Consider the following 12267-nt stretch of genomic DNA (forward strand, 5'->3'; position numbering starts at 1 on the left):
TAGCCCGCACTTGTGCCCAGGCCTTAAGCCTAGCCCGCACTTGTGCCCAGGCCTTAAGCCTAGCCCGCACTTGTGCCCAGGCCTTAAGCCTAGCCCGCACTTGTGCCCAGGCCTTAAGCCTAGCCCGCAATTGTGCCCAGGCCTTAAGCCTAGCCCGCACTTGTTCCCAGGCCTTAAGCCTAGCCCGCACTTGTTCCCAGGCCTTAAGCCTAGCCCGCTCTTGTGCCCAGGCCTTAAGCCTAGCCCGCACTTGTGCCCAGGCCTTAAGCCTAGCCCGCACTTGTGCCCAGGCCTTAAGCCTAGCCCGCACTTGTGCCCAGGCCTTAAGCCTAGCCCGCACTTGTGCCCAGGCCTTAAGCCTAGCCCGCACTTGTGCCCAGGCCTTAAGCCTAGCCCGCACTTGTGCCCAGGCCTTAAGCCTAGCCCGCACTTGTGCCCCGGCCTTAAGCCAAGCCCGCACTTGTGCCCCGGCCTTAAGCCTAGCCCGCGCTTGTGCCCCGGCCTTAAGCCTAGCCCGCGCTTGTGCCCCGGCCTTAAGCCTAGCCCGCACTTGTGCCCAGGCCTTAAGCCTAGCCCGCACTTTTGCCCAAGCCTAGCCAGCACTTGTGCCCCATGCCTTGATCCTAGCCAGCACTGCACTTGTGCCCATGCCTTAAGCCTAGCCCGCACTTTTGCCCAGGCCTTAAGCCTAGCCCGCACTTGTGCCCAGGCCTTAAGCCTAGCCCGCACTTGTGCCCAGGCCATAAGCCTAGCCCGCACTTGTGCCCAGGCCTTAAGCCTAGCCCGCACTTGTGCCCAGGCCTTAAGCCTAGCCCGCACTTGTGCCCAGGCCTTAAGCCTAGCCCGCACTTGTGGCCCGGCCTTAAGCATAGCCCGCACTTGTGCCCCGGCCTTAAGCCAAGCCCGCAGTTGTGCCCCGGCCTTAAGCCTAGCCCGCACTTGTGCCCCGGCCTTAAGCCTAGCCCGCACTTGTGCCCAAGCCTTAAGCCTAGCCAGCACTTGTGCCCCATGCCTTGATCCTAGCCAGCACTGCACTTGTGCCCATGCCTTAAGCCTAGCCCGCACTTTTGCCCTGGCCTTAAGCCTAGCCCGCACTTGTGCCCAGGCCTTAAGCCTAGCCCGCACTTGTGCCCAGGCCTTAAGCCTAGCCCGCACTTGTTCCCAGGCCTTAAGCCTAGCCCGCACTTGTTCCCAGGCCTTAAGCCTAGCCCGCACTTGTGCCCAGGCCTTAAGCCTAGCCCGCACTTGTGCCCAGGCCTTAAGCCTAGCCCGCACTTGTGCCCAGGCCTTAAGCCTAGCCCGCACTTGTGCCCAGGCCTTAAGCCTAGCCCGCACTTGTGCCCAAGCCTTAAGCCTAGCCAGCACTTGTGCCCCATGCCTTGATCCTAGCCAGCACTGCACTTGTGCCCATGCCTTAAGCCTAGCCCGCACTTGTGCCCAAGCCTTAAGCCTAGCCAGCACTTGTGCCCCATGCCTTGATCCTAGCCAGCACTGCACTTGTGCCCATGCCTTAAGCCTAGCCCGCACTTTTGCCCAGGCCTTAAGCCTAGCCCGCACTTGTGCCCAGGCCTTAAGCCTAGCCCGCATTTGTGCCCAGGCCTTAAGCCTAGCCCGCACTTGTGCCCAGGCCTTAAGCCTAGCCCGCACTTGTGCCCAGGCCTTAAGCCTAGCCCGCACTTGTGCCCAGGCCTTAAGCCTAGCCCGCACTTGTGCCCAGGCCTTAAGCCTAGCCCGCACTTGTGCCCCGGCCTTAAGCATAGCCCGCACTTGTGCCCCGGCCTTAAGCCTAGCCCGCACTTGTGCCCCGGCCTTAAGCCTAGCCCGCACTTGTGCCCACGCCTTAAGCCTAGCCCGCACTTGTGCCCAGGCCTTAAGCCTAGCCCGCACTTGTGCCCAGGCCTTAAGCCTAGCCCGCACTTGTGCCCAGGCCTTAAGCCTAGCCCGCACTTGTGCCCCGGCCTTAAGCATAGCCCGCACTTGTGCCCCGGCCTTAAGCCAAGCCCGCACTTGTGCCCAGGCCTTAAGCCTAGCCCGCACTTGTGCCCAGGCCTTAAGCCTAGCCCGCACTTGTGCCCAGGCCTTAAGCCTAGCCCGCACTTGTGCCCAGGCCTTAAGCCTAGCCCGCACTTGTGCCCAAGCCTTAAGCCTAGCCAGCACTTGTGCCCCATGCCTTGATCCTAGCCAGCACTGCACTTGTGCCCATGCCTTAAGCCTAGCCCGCACTTGTGCCCAAGCCTTAAGCCTAGCCAGCACTTGTGCCCCATGCCTTGATCCTAGCCAGCACTGCACTTGTGCCCATGCCTTAAGCCTAGCCCGCACTTTTGCCCAGGCCTTAAGCCTAGCCCGCACTTGTGCCCAGGCCTTAAGCCTAGCCCGCACTTGTGCCCAGGCCTTAAGCCTAGCCCGCACTTGTGCCCAGGCCTTAAGCCTAGCCCGCACTTGTGCCCAGGCCTTAAGCCTAGCCCGCACTTGTGCCCAGGCCTTAAGCCTAGCCCGCACTTGTGCCCAGGCCTTAAGCCTAGCCAGCACTTGTGCCCCATGCCTTGATCCTAGCCAGCACTGCACTTGTGCCCATGCCTTAAGCCTAGCCCGCACTTGTGCCCAGGCCTTAAGCCTAGCCCGCACTTGTGCCCAGGCCTTAAGCCTAGCCCGCACTTGTGCCCAGGCCTTAAGCCTAGCCCGCAATTGTGCCCAGGCCTTAAGCCTAGCCCGCACTTGTTCCCAGGCCTTAAGCCTAGCCCGCACTTGTTCCCAGGCCTTAAGCCTAGCCCGCTCTTGTGCCCAGGCCTTAAGCCTAGCCCGCACTTGTGCCCAGGCCTTAAGCCTAGCCCGCACTTGTGCCCAGGCCTTAAGCCTAGCCCGCACTTGTGCCCAGGCCTTAAGCCTAGCCCGCACTTGTGCCCAGGCCTTAAGCCTAGCCCGCACTTGTGCCCAGGCCTTAAGCCTAGCCCGCACTTGTGCCCCGGCCTTAAGCCAAGCCCGCACTTGTGCCCCGGCCTTAAGCCTAGCCCGCGCTTGTGCCCCGGCCTTAAGCCTAGCCCGTGCTTGTGGCCCGGCCTTAAGCCTAGCCCGCACTTGTGCCCAGGCCTTAAGCCTAGCCCGCACTTTTGCCCAAGCCTAGCCAGCACTTGTGCACCATGCCTTGATCCTAGCCAGCACTGCACTTGTGCCCAGGCCATAAGCCTAGCCCGCACTTGTGCCCAGGCCTTAAGCCTAGCCCGCACTTGTGCCCAGGCCTTAAGCCTAGCCCGCACTTGTGCCCAGGCCATAAGCCTAGCCCGCACTTGTGCCCAGGCCTTAAGCCTAGCCCGCACTTGTGCCCAGGCCTTAAGCCTAGCCCGCACTTGTGCCCAGGCCTTAAGCCTAGCCCGCACTTGTGGCCCGGCCTTAAGCATAGCCCGCACTTGTGCCCCGGCCTTAAGCCAAGCCCGCAGTTGTGCCCCGGCCTTAAGCCTAGCCCGCACTTGTGCCCCGGCCTTAAGCCTAGCCCGCACTTTTGTCCTGGCCTTAAGCCTAGCCCGCACTTGTGCCCAGGCCTTAAGCCTAGCCCGCACTTGTGCCCAGGCCTTAAGCCTAGCCCGCACTTGTTCCCAGGCCTTAAGCCAAGCCCGCACTTGTGGCCCGGCCTTAAGCATAGCCCGCACTTGTGCCCCGGCCTTAAGCCAAGCCCGCAGTTGTGCCCCGGCCTTAAGCCTAGCCCGCACTTGTGCCCATGCCTTAAGCCTAGCCCGCACTTTTGTCCTGGCCTTAAGCCTAGCCCGCACTTGTGCCCAGGCCTTAAGCCTAGCCCGCACTTGTGCCCAGGCCTTAAGCCTAGCCCGCACTTGTTCCCAGGCCTTAAGCCAAGCCCGCACTTGTTCCCAGGCCTTAAGCCTAGCCCGCATTTGTGCCCCGGCCTTAAGCCTAGCCCGCACTTGTGCCCCGGCCTTAAGCCTAGCCCGCACTTGTGCCCCGGCCTTAAGCCTAGTCCGCACTTGTGCCCAGGTCTTAAGCCTAGCCCGCACTTGTGCCCCGGCCTTAAGCCTAGCCCGCACTTGTGCCCCGGCCTTAAGCCTAGCCCGCACTTGTGCCCCGGCCTTAAGCCTAGCCCGCACTTGTGCCCCGGCCTTAAGCCTAGCCCGCACTTGTGCCCCGGCCTTAAGCCTAGCCCGCACTTGTGCCCCGGCCTTAAGCCTAGCCCGCACTTGTGCCCAGGCCTTAAGCCTAGCCCGCACTTGTGCCCCGGCCTTAAGCCTAGCCCGCACTTGTGCCCCGGCCTTAAGCCTAGCCCGCACTTGTGCCCCGGCCTTAAGCCTAGCCCGCACTTGTGCCCCGGCCTTAAGCCTAGCCCGCACTTGTGCCCAGGCCTTAAGCCTAGCCCGCACTTGTGCCCAGGCCTTAAGCCTAGCCCGCACTTGTGCCCCGGCCTTAAGCATAGCCCGCACTTGTGCCCCGGCCTTAAGCCTAGCCCGCACTTGTGCCCGGCCTTACGCCTAGCCCGCACTTGTGCCCACGCCTTAAGCCTAGCCCGCACTTGTGCCCAGGCCTTAAGCCTAGCCCGCACTTGTGCCCAGGCCTTAAGCCTAGCCCGCACTTGTGCCCAGGCCTTAAGCCTAGCCCGCACTTGTGCCCCGGCCTTAAGCATAGCCCGCACTTGTGCCCCGGCCTTAAGCCAAGCCCGCACTTGTGCCCCGGCCTTAAGCCTAGCCCGCACTTGTGCCCCGGCCTTAAGCCTAGCCCGCACTTGTGCCCCGGCCTTAAGCCTAGCCCGCACTTGTGCCCAGGCCTTAAGCCTAGCCCGCGCTTGTGCCCAGGCCTTAAGCCTAGCCCGCGCTTGTGCCCCGGCCTTAAGCCTAGCCCGTGCTTGTGCCCCGGCCTTAAGCCTAGCCCGCGCTTGTGCCCAGGCCTTAAGCCTAGCCCGCACTTTTGCCCAAGCCTAGCCAGCACTTGTGCCCCATGCCTTGATCCTAGCCAGCACTGCACTTGTGCCCATGCCTTAAGCCTAGCCCGCACTTTTGCCCAGGCCTTAAGCCTAGCCCGCACTTGTGCCCAGGCCTTAAGCCTAGCCCGCACTTGTGCCCAGGCCATAAGCCTAGCCCGCACTTGTGCCCAGGCCTTAACCCTAGCCCGCACTTGTGCCCAGGCCTTAAGCCTAGCCCGCACTTGTGCCCAGGCCTTAAGCCTAGCCCGCACTTGTGGCCCGGCCTTAAGCATAGCCCGCACTTGTGCCCCGGCCTTAAGCCAAGCCCGCAGTTGTGCCCCGGCCTTAAGCCTAGCCCGCACTTGTGCCCCGGCCTTAAGCCTAGCCCGCACTTGTGCCCAAGCCTTAAGCCTAGCTAGCACTTGTGCCCCATGCCTTGATCCTAGCCAGCACTGCACTTGTGCCCATGCCTTAAGCCTAGCCCGCACTTTTGCCCTGGCCTTAAGCCTAGCCCGCACTTGTGCCCAGGCCTTAAGCCTAGCCCGCACTTGTGCCCAGGCCTTAAGCCTAGCCCGCACTTGTTCCCAGGCCTTAAGCCTAGCCCGCACTTGTTCCCAGGCCTTAAGCCTAGCCCGCACTTGTTCCCAGGCCTTAAGCCTAGCCCGCACTTGTGCCCAGGCCTTAAGCCTAGCCCGCACTTGTGCCCAGGCCTTAAGCCTAGCCCGCACTTGTGCCCAGGCCTTAAGCCTAGCCCGCACTTGTGCCCAGGCCTTAAGCCTAGCCCGCACTTGTGCCCAAGCCTTAAGCCTAGCCAGCACTTGTGCCCCATGCCTTGATCCTAGCCAGCACTGCACTTGTGCCCATGCCTTAATCCTAGCCCGCACTTGTGCCCAAGCCTTAAGCCTAGCCAGCACTTGTGCCCCATGCCTTGATCCTAGCCAGCACTGCACTTGTGCCCATGCCTTAAGCCTAGCCCGCACTTTTGCCCAGGCCTTAAGCCTAGCCCGCACTTGTGCCCAGGCCTTAAGCCTAGCCCGCACTTGTTCCCAGGCCTTAAGCCTAGCCCGCACTTGTTCCCAGGCCTTAAGCCTAGCCCGCACTTGTGCCCAGGCCTTAAGCCTAGCCCGCACTTGTGCCCAGGCCTTAAGCCTAGCCCGCACTTGTGCCCAGGCCTTAAGCCTAGCCCGCACTTGTGCCCAGGCCTTAAGCCTAGCCCGCACTTGTGCCCAAGCCTTAAGCCTAGCCAGCACTTGTGCCCCATGCCTTGATCCTAGCCAGCACTGCACTTGTGCCCATGCCTTAAGCCTAGCCCGCACTTGTGCCCAAGCCTTAAGCCTAGCCAGCACTTGTGCCCCATGCCTTGATCCTAGCCAGCACTGCACTTGTGCCCATGCCTTAAGCCTAGCCCGCACTTTTGCCCAGGCCTTAAGCCTAGCCCGCACTTGTGCCCAGGCCTTAAGCCTAGCCCGCACTTGTGCCCAGGCCTTAAGCCTAGCCCGCACTTGTGCCCAGGCCTTAAGCCTAGCCCGCACTTGTGCCCAGGCCTTAAGCCTAGCCCGCACTTGTGCCCAGGCCTTAAGCCTAGCCCGCACTTGTGCCCAGGCCTTAAGCCTAGCCCGCACTTGTGCCCCGGCCTTAAGCATAGCCCGCACTTGTGCCCCGGCCTTAAGCCTAGCCCGCACTTGTGCCCACGCCTTAAGCCTAGCCCGCACTTGTGCCCAGGCCTTAAGCCTAGCCCGCACTTGTGCCCAGGCCTTAAGCCTAGCCCGCACTTGTGCCCAGGCCTTAAGCCTAGCCCGCACTTGTGCCCCGGCCTTAAGCATAGCCCGCACTTGTGCCCCGGCCTTAAGCCAAGCCCGCACTTGTGCCCCGGCCTTAAGCCTAGCCCGCACTTGTGCCCCGGCCTTAAGCCTAGCCCGCACTTGTGCCCAGGCCTTAAGCCTAGCCCGCACTTGTGCCCAGGCCTTAAGCCTAGCCCGCACTTGTGCCCAGGCCTTAAGCCTAGCCCGCACTTGTGCCCAGGCCTTAAGCCTAGCCCGCACTTGTGCCCAGGCCTTAAGCCTAGCCCGCACTTGTGCCCAGGCCTTAAGCCTAGCCCGCACTTGTGCCCAGGCCTTAAGCCTAGCCACCACTTGTGCCCCATGCCTTGATCCTAGCCAGCACTGCACTTGTGCCCATGCCTTAAGCCTAGCCCGCACTTGTGCCCAGGCCTTAAGCCTAGCCCGCACTTGTGCCCATGCCTTAAGCCTAGCCCGCACTTGTGCCTAAGCCTTAAGCCTAGCCAGCACTTGTGCCCCATGCCTTGATCCTAGCCAGCACTGCACTTGTGCCCATGCCTTAAGCCTAGCCCGCACTTTTGCCCAGGCCTTAAGCCTAGCCCGCACTTGTGCCCAGGCCTTAAGCCTAGCCCGCACTTGTGCCCAGGCCTTAAGCCTAGCCCGCACTTGTGCCCAGGCCTTAAGCCTAGCCCGCACTTGTGCCCAGGCCTTAAGCCTAGCCTGCACTTGTGCCCAGGCCTTAAGCCTAGCCCGCACTTGTGTTCAGGCCTTAAGCCTAGCCCGCACTTGTGCCCCGGCCTTAAGCATAGCCCGCACTTGTGCCCCGGCCTTAAGCCTAGCCCGCACTTGTGCCCCGGCCTTAAGCCTAGCCCGCACTTGTGCCCACGCCTTAAGCCTAGCCTGCACTTGTGCCCAGGCCTTAAGCCTAGCCCGCACTTGTGCCCAGGCCTTAAGCCTAGCCCGCACTTGTGCCCAGGCCTTAAGCCTAGCCCGCACTTGTGCCCCGGCCTTAAGCATAGCCCGCACTTGTGCCCCGGCCTTAAGCCAAGCCCGCACTTGTGCCCCGGCCTTAAGCCTAGCCCGCACTTGTGCCCCGGCCTTAAGCCTAGCCCGCACTTGTGCCCAGGCCTTAAGCCTAGCCCGCACTTGTGCCCAGGCCTTAAGCCTAGCCCGCACTTGTGCCCAGGCCTTAAGCCTAGCCCGCACTTGTGCCCAGGCCTTAAGCCTAGCCCGCACTTGTGCCCAGGCCTTAAGCCTAGCCCGCACTTGTGCCCAGGCCTTAAGCCTAGCCCGCACTTGTGCCCAGGCCTTAAGCCTAGCCCGCACTTGTGCCCAGGCCTTAAGCCTAGCCCGCACTTGTGCCCAGGCCTTAAGCCTAGCCCGCACTTGTGCCCAGGCCTTAAGCCTAGCCCGCAATTGTGCCCAGGCCTTAAGCCTAGCCCGCACTTGTTCCCAGGCCTTAAGCCTAGCCCGCACTTGTTCCCAGGCCTTAAGCCTAGCCCGCTCTTGTGCCCAGGCCTTAAGCCTAGCCCGCACTTGTGCCCAGGCCTTAAGCCTAGCCCGCACTTGTGCCCAGGCCTTAAGCCTAGCCCGCACTTGTGCCCAGGCCTTAAGCCTAGCCCGCACTTGTGCCCAGGCCTTAAGCCTAGCCCGCACTTGTGCCCAGGCCTTAAGCCTAGCCCGCACTTGTGCCCAGGCCTTAAGCCTAGCCCGCACTTGTGCCCCGGCCTTAAGCCAAGCCCGCACTTGTGCCCCGGCCTTAAGCCTAGCCCGCGCTTGTGCCCCGGCCTTAAGCCTAGCCCGCGCTTGTGCCCCGGCCTTAAGCCTAGCCCGCACTTGTGCCCAGGCCTTAAGCCTAGCCCGCACTTTTGCCCAAGCCTAGCCAGCACTTGTGCCCCATGCCTTGATCCTAGCCAGCACTGCACTTGTGCCCATGCCTTAAGCCTAGCCCGCACTTTTGCCCAGGCCTTAAGCCTAGCCCGCACTTGTGCCCAGGCCTTAAGCCTAGCCCGCACTTGTGCCCAGGCCATAAGCCTAGCCCGCACTTGTGCCCAGGCCTTAAGCCTAGCCCGCACTTGTGCCCAGGCCTTAAGCCTAGCCCGCACTTGTGCCCAGGCCTTAAGCCTAGCCCGCACTTGTGGCCCGGCCTTAAGCATAGCCCGCACTTGTGCCCCGGCCTTAAGCCAAGCCCGCAGTTGTGCCCCGGCCTTAAGCCTAGCCCGCACTTGTGCCCCGGCCTTAAGCCTAGCCCGCACTTGTGCCCAAGCCTTAAGCCTAGCCAGCACTTGTGCCCCATGCCTTGATCCTAGCCAGCACTGCACTTGTGCCCATGCCTTAAGCCTAGCCCGCACTTTTGCCCTGGCCTTAAGCCTAGCCCGCACTTGTGCCCAGGCCTTAAGCCTAGCCCGCACTTGTGCCCAGGCCTTAAGCCTAGCCCGCACTTGTTCCCAGGCCTTAAGCCTAGCCCGCACTTGTTCCCAGGCCTTAAGCCTAGCCCGCACTTGTGCCCAGGCCTTAAGCCTAGCCCGCACTTGTGCCCAGGCCTTAAGCCTAGCCCGCACTTGTGCCCAGGCCTTAAGCCTAGCCCGCACTTGTGCCCAGGCCTTAAGCCTAGCCCGCACTTGTGCCCAAGCCTTAAGCCTAGCCAGCACTTGTGCCCCATGCCTTGATCCTAGCCAGCACTGCACTTGTGCCCATGCCTTAAGCCTAGCCCGCACTTGTGCCCAAGCCTTAAGCCTAGCCAGCACTTGTGCCCCATGCCTTGATCCTAGCCAGCACTGCACTTGTGCCCATGCCTTAAGCCTAGCCCGCACTTTTGCCCAGGCCTTAAGCCTAGCCCGCACTTGTGCCCAGGCCTTAAGCCTAGCCCGCATTTGTGCCCAGGCCTTAAGCCTAGCCCGCACTTGTGCCCAGGCCTTAAGCCTAGCCCGCACTTGTGCCCAGGCCTTAAGCCTAGCCCGCACTTGTGCCCAGGCCTTAAGCCTAGCCCGCACTTGTGCCCAGGCCTTAAGCCTAGCCCGCACTTGTGCCCCGGCCTTAAGCATAGCCCGCACTTGTGCCCCGGCCTTAAGCCTAGCCCGCACTTGTGCCCCGGCCTTAAGCCTAGCCCGCACTTGTGCCCACGCCTTAAGCCTAGCCCGCACTTGTGCCCAGGCCTTAAGCCTAGCCCGCACTTGTGCCCAGGCCTTAAGCCTAGCCCGCACTTGTGCCCAGGCCTTAAGCCTAGCCCGCACTTGTGCCCCGGCCTTAAGCATAGCCCGCACTTGTGCCCCGGCCTTAAGCCAAGCCCGCACTTGTGCCCAGGCCTTAAGCCTAGCCCGCACTTGTGCCCAGGCCTTAAGCCTAGCCCGCACTTGTGCCCAGGCCTTAAGCCTAGCCCGCACTTGTGCCCAGGCCTTAAGCCTAGCCCGCACTTGTGCCCAAGCCTTAAGCCTAGCCAGCACTTGTGCCCCATGCCTTGATCCTAGCCAGCACTGCACTTGTGCCCATGCCTTAAGCCTAGCCCGCACTTGTGCCCAAGCCTTAAGCCTAGCCAGCACTTGTGCCCCATGCCTTGATCCTAGCCAGCACTGCACTTGTGCCCATGCCTTAAGCCTAGCCCGCACTTTTGCCCAGGCCTTAAGCCTAGCCCGCACTTGTGCCCAGGCCTTAAGCCTAGCCCGCACTTGTGCCCAGGCCTTAAGCCTAGCCCGCACTTGTGCCCAGGCCTTAAGCCTAGCCCGCACTTGTGCCCAGGCCTTAAGCCTAGCCCGCACTTGTGCCCAGGCCTTAAGCCTAGCCCGCACTTGTGCCCCGGCCTTAAGCATAGCCCGCACTTGTGCCCCGGCCTTAAGCCTAGCCCGCACTTGTGCCCACGCCTTAAGCCTAGCCCGCACTTGTGCCCAGGCCTTAAGCCTAGCCCGCACTTGTGCCCAGGCCTTAAGCCTAGCCCGCACTTGTGCCCAGGCCTTAAGCCTAGCCCGCACTTGTGCCCCGGCCTTAAGCATAGCCCGCACTTGTGCCCCGGCCTTAAGCCAAGCCCGCACTTGTGCCCCGGCCTTAAGCCTAGCCCGCACTTGTGCCCCGGCCTTAAGCCTAGCCCGCACTTGTGCCCAGGCCTTAAGCCTAGCCCGCACTTGTGCCCAGGCCTTAAGCCTAGCCCGCACTTGTGCCCAGGCCTTAAGCCTAGCCCGCACTTGTGCCCAGGCCTTAAGCCTAGCCCGCACTTGTGCCCAGGCCTTAAGCCTAGCCCGCACTTGTGCCCAGGCCTTAAGCCTAGCCCGCACTTGTGCCCAGGCCTTAAGCCTAGCCACCACTTGTGCCCCATGCCTTGATCCTAGCCAGCACTGCACTTGTGCCCATGCCTTAAGCCTAGCCCGCACTTGTGCCCAGGCCTTAAGCCTAGCCCGCACTTGTGCCCATGCCTTAAGCCTAGCCCGCACTTGTGCCTAAGCCTTAAGCCTAGCCAGCACTTGTGCCCCATGCCTTGATCCTAGCCAGCACTGCACTTGTGCCCATGCCTTAAGCCTAGCCCGCACTTTTGCCCAGGCCTTAAGCCTAGCCCGCACTTGTGCCCAGGCCTTAAGCCTAGCCCGCACTTGTGCCCAGGCCTTAAGCCTAGCCCGCACTTGTGCCCAGGCCTTAAGCCTAGCCCGCACTTGTGCCCAGGCCTTAAGCCTAGCCTGCACTTGTGCCCAGGCCTTAAGCCTAGCCCGCACTTGTGTTCAGGCCTTAAGCCTAGCCCGCACTTGTGCCCCGGCCTTAAGCATAGCCCGCACTTGTGCCCCGGCCTTAAGCCTAGCCCGCACTTGTGCCCCGGCCTTAAGCCTAGCCCGCACTTGTGCCCACGCCTTAAGCCTAGCCTGCACTTGTGCCCAGGCCTTAAGCCTAGCCCGCACTTGTGCCCAGGCCTTAAGCCTAGCCCGCACTTGTGCCCAGGCCTTAAGCCTAGCCCGCACTTGTGCCCAGGCCTTAAGCCTAGCCCGCACTTGTGCCCCGGCCTTAAGCATAGCCCGCACTTGTGCCCCGGCCTTAAGCCAAGCCCGCACTTGTGCCCCGGCCTTAAGCCTAGCCCGCACTTGTGCCCCGGCCTTAAGCCTAGCCCGCACTTGTGCCCAGGCCTTAAGCCTAGCCCGCACTTGTGCCCAGGCCTTAAGCCTAGCCCGCACTTGTGCCCAGGCCTTAAGCCTAGCCCGCACTTGTGCCCAGGCCTTAAGCCTAGCCCGCACTTGTGCCCAGGCCTTAAGCCTAGCCCGCACTTGTGCCCAGGCCTTAAGCCTAGCCCGCACTTGTGCCCAGGCCTTAAGCCTAGCCCGCACTTGTGCCCAGGCCTTAAGCCTAGCCCGCACTTGTGCCCAGGCCTTAAGCCTAGCCCGCAATTGTGCCCAGGCCTTAAGCCTAGCCCGCACTTGTTCCCAGGCCTTAAGCCTAGCCCGCACTTGTTCCCAGGCCTTAAGCCTAGCCCGCTCTTGTGCCCAGGCCTTAAGCCTAGCCCGCACTTGTGCCCAGGCCTTAAGCCTAGCCCGCACTTGTGCCCAGGCCTTAAGCCTAGCCCGCACTTGTGCCCAGGCCTTAAGCCTAGCCCGCACTTGTGCCCAGGCCTTAAGCCTA

The sequence above is a fragment of the Ranitomeya imitator genome, chromosome 1 (genome assembly GCF_032444005.1).
Source record: "Ranitomeya imitator isolate aRanImi1 chromosome 1, aRanImi1.pri, whole genome shotgun sequence".
NCBI classification, from domain to species: Eukaryota; Metazoa; Chordata; class Amphibia; order Anura; family Dendrobatidae; genus Ranitomeya; species Ranitomeya imitator.